The sequence below is a fragment of the Varanus komodoensis genome, unplaced genomic scaffold (assembly GCF_004798865.1).
Source record: "Varanus komodoensis strain SLA01 unplaced genomic scaffold, ASM479886v1 scaffold14_1, whole genome shotgun sequence".
Taxonomy (NCBI): Eukaryota; Metazoa; Chordata; class Lepidosauria; order Squamata; family Varanidae; genus Varanus; species Varanus komodoensis.
Genome location: NW_025335438.1, coordinates 10649924 through 10654423, shown reverse-complemented (window position 1 = coordinate 10654423; position 4500 = coordinate 10649924).

The window sequence follows — 4500 nt, the reverse complement described above, 5'->3', positions numbered from 1 at the left end:
AGTAGAAGAAAAACTGGAAAGGCACTACCCAAGACCCCCAACTTCAATAGCCTTTCCAGAAAGAAGACACTGTTGCTGATGGTATCAAAAGCCCCTAAGAATTGCTGGAGAATCAACAGGGTTAGTACCTCCCTTGTTTGTCTGCTAGCAAATGCCATCCCACAGGGTTGCAAGGCAATTACTATGCCTAAACTAGGACCGAAACCTTACTAAGCAAATCAGTTTCACCCAAGAGTGTTTGGAACTGGCCAGCCCCAAGCATCTGTATCTCTGATGGCTTTGGGAACGGATTTATGAAGGACCACACACACAGTCTTAGTTGCACCACCTGTCACACATATTTTGCCAGTTACAGCTCTGCTGCACTGAAGGACTGCTAATATGCTGGTTGGCTCTGGGCTGTCTTATAATTTTATTGCAGTACATTCTATATAATCAGTATATATACACTATATATTTTATTTATTTATTTATTTATTTATTTATTTATACATGCATTTATAGGCCTCCTGTAACTGTCAAGGCTATCCTATTTTATGGGACATTGCAAATATATATTGAGGTAAATAACTGGTTTGCATGATGGCTTTAACTATGGTGACTATAGGTGCATTAATGCAGCCATGTTTTGAAGTGGAATTATCACTATCAAGCAAAGGTGAGGCAATCTCTTTCAGCCTGAGGTCCAAATTCAGTTTTGGAGAAACTCTCAGAGGCCACCTTCCAGTAGTGAGCAGTACTACAGGTTCAGCCAAAGGCAAAAGAATATAATGCAAAACACCAGCATACAGTAGGCAGGGTGCTGATAGTGCTGGCAACTAAGCCTTAGGTGAGGCATTTCTGCATTTTAAGATGTAGCAAAACTACACAAAAGCCTGGAAACCCTGAAACATGGTGTGGCAGGAAAAAGGGGCAAGGTAAAGGAGGCAGAACTTTCTGAGCAAAGGTTCCCCACCCTCACTAATTTCAGAATTAGTTGGCTTTCTGATCAAAACTTGTCCAGCTAGCCAGTGGATGCTGGATTTGTAGAACTTTTCTGTCTAAACACACAGAGAAACACACACTAAATATCCTAAAGGTCAGGGTATAACTCTGTATGTATTCTACCCAACCTGGTAAGTGTTTGGTTTTTTTAAAAGAATTTGTGTTTATGGCAGCAAATGATAGGTGGAAAAATAGAAAAGCAAATGCCAGTGTCCACATACAACGACAATTTAAAATATTGATTTCATTTGGAAAATTACATGCTTTAGCAGTACCTCAGGACTCATTTGGGCATTGTCAAGCTTATTCATATAGCTGGATGACAATTTTACAACTCTGCTAGAGTGAAATTGTGAGTCATGGTACGTGTTCTCATTTTATTGACCGCACTCTGAACTCTCACAGCATGTGTCTTTCTCTTTCTTCCTTTCCTGAGAACTATTAGCAACATTTTTGCTCATCTTCCTCTCTGAAGATCAAATAAGCAGCCCTGTTGCTTGCTCCAGTTCAGGCACCAACTGATTATTCACCTGCACCTCATAATCGTCTCCACCCAACTTCCCTTTCCAAAGGCTGACTTCATTATCTATGGCCCAGATTCAGGAAAGCACTTAAGAGTATGAACAGTACAAGTGTGTGCTTCTATGAATCATCTATATGGGATAGGAATAAGATTCATACAGCTGTCTGCCTGCTTTTGGGAGCCCCTGGTTTCTAGTCATATGCTTGTTTTCTGAAGCTATTAGGCACCCAGATTGTGAGCCCTGGATTCGTATTTGCACAAACAGGAACCAAAGGGCAAAGTAGACATATCACGGGAGACCCAGATGACTCACATGACTAGAAGTCAATTGAAGGATATAACCTGTTTATGAAGACCAGAAGGAACAGAAAGGGAATGAGTCACACTGCACATTAAAGATACATATCTCTGCATGGAAATACAGGAAGATGAGTTTAATAGCCCCACGGAGAGCATCTGGAATAATATATGGAGCAAGGAATAAAAGGAACACAGTTTTTAGTGTCTGTTGCTGACCACCCAGTCAAGGAGAAAATGAGGATACAACTGTAGAAAAGCAGATAGTTAGTGTTTCAAGGAGGCATGATGGCCTTGTTATGGGGACTTCAATTTCCCTGATGTCTGTTGGGAGACAAATTCTGCCAAACACAGCCCCTCCAAGAGATTTCTAATATGTGATGCTGATAAATTCCTCCAAAAGAAATTGGATAAAGGATAAAATAGAGCAGCTATCCTTGACTTGATAGTAACCAACAGGGAAGACCTAATGGACAAAGTGGCTGCTAGGGGAACTCTGAGGGAAAGTGACCATGCCACACTTGAATTCTTGATTCCAAAGGAAGCAAAAGACAAATGTAATCAAAGATGTACCCTGGATTTCAAGGAAGCCAATTTTAATAAACTCAAGACAACGATAAGTAAAATCCCATAGCAAGTGACTCTGATGAGAAAAGGATGATGGGTGGGAATTTTTAAGAAAAGGAAATTCTAAAGGCACAATTACAAACAATTCCAACAAGGAAAAGGGGTAGAAGACAACAGAAGAAGCCCATATGGCTTAAAAAACAACCTTAAGATGATCTGAAAACAAAAAGGGCATGTATAGAAAGTGGAAGGAAGGCCAGCCTACAAAGGAAGAATACAAGAAGGTAGCATGGAATTGCAGGGAAAGTGTCAGCAAGGCATGACACTGTTGAGGGATGCTAAAAGCAACAAAAAAGTCTTCTTCAGATATGTCCACAATAAAAGGCAGAGGCAGAAAATGGTGGTTCAACTACTCAATGTAGAGGCAAAAAGATAACAGATGGCACACGGGCAGAAGTGTTCAATTCCTACCTTGGCTTAGTCTTCTCCAGCAAGAGGTTCTTCCTGATGAAGGGGAAGTACAAACTGAAGGACCAGAATGGCAGCACAAGACTGATAGTCAAGACTGATAGGATCTTCTAATTGGGTTGAATAAGTTCAAATCTTCAGGGTCTGATAAACTACACCTTAGAATCATGAAGGAGCTCATGGAAGAACTCTCAGAATGACTGTCTATTATCTCTGAGAAATCATGGAGGACAGGGGAAGTACCAGATGACTGGAGAAGGGCTGGTGTTGTTTCCATCTTCAAAAAAAGGAGGAAAAAGAAGACCTTGCGAACTACAGACCAGTCAGTCTGACATCAATCTGTGGGAAAATTCTGAAGAAGATTCTAAAGTAGTCTGTGTATTAGTTCAGTTGTGAAGTCCACAAATATTATTTCTCTTCTACCCCAAGTCCAGCTTCCATTCCATGTTTTACAACTGCTTCTCTCTTCTTTTTTATAAGAGCACACAACTTTTTTTCAACCATGATTTAAAAAATACTATGTAGGTTTCCATTGTTCACACATTTATTTCAAATCATGATGATGATGACAATAAGAATAAAGTGGAATTTGCTCCTGCTGCCTGCAACTAGCTTTGTGTATCCACCACTTGACAGGTAGTTTTCTCATACTGCATAGGGGAAGCATGCCATAAACTTACAGATGAATGCCCAGGGTGTTATTTACTAAGTAAATAACAATTTCATTCATATTGCCCAATCAGTAGTCAGAAAAAATCTTAATACTCCCAATTTTCCCCGAAATTTCTGATTAAATGCTAAATGAAGTCATAGTTTGCTCACTTCTTACAAGGACTATATACAGTATATCACAGAGGTGAGTACACCCCTCACATTTTGTAAATATTTTATTATATATTTTCATGTGACAACCTTGAAGAAATGACACTTTGCTACAATGTAAAGTAGTGAGTATGCAGCTTGTATAACAGTGTAAATTTGCTGTCCCCTCAGAATAACTCAACACACAGCCATTAATGACTTCACCACTGGCAACAAAAGTGAGTACACCCCTAAGTGAAACTGTCCAAATTGGACCCAAAGTGTCAATATTTTGTGTGACCACCATTATTTTCCAGCACTGCCTTAACCCTCTTGGGCATGGAGTTCACCAGAGATTCACAGGTTGCCTCTGGAGTCCTCTTCCACTCCTCCATGACAACGTAACGGAGCTGGTGAATGTTAGAGACCTCGCGCTCCTCCATCTTCTGTTTCAGGATGCCCCACAGATGCTCGATAGGGTTTAGGTCTGGAGACATGCTTGGCCAGTCCATCACCTTTACCCTCAGCTTCTTTAGCAAGGCAATGGTCATCTTGGAGGTGTGTTTGGGGTCTTTATCATGTTGGAATACTGCCCTGCGGCCCAGTCTCTGAAGGGAGGGGAACATGCTCTGCTTCATATGCCACAGTACATGTTGGCATTCATGGTTCCCTCAATGAACTGTAGCTCACCAGTGCCGGCAGCACTCATGCAGCCCCAGACCATGACACTCCCACCGCCATGCTTGACTGTAGGCAAGACACACTTGTCTTTGTACTCCTCACCTGGTTGTCACCACACACGCTTGACACCATCTGAACCAAATAAATTTATCTTGGTCTCATCTGACCACAGGACATGG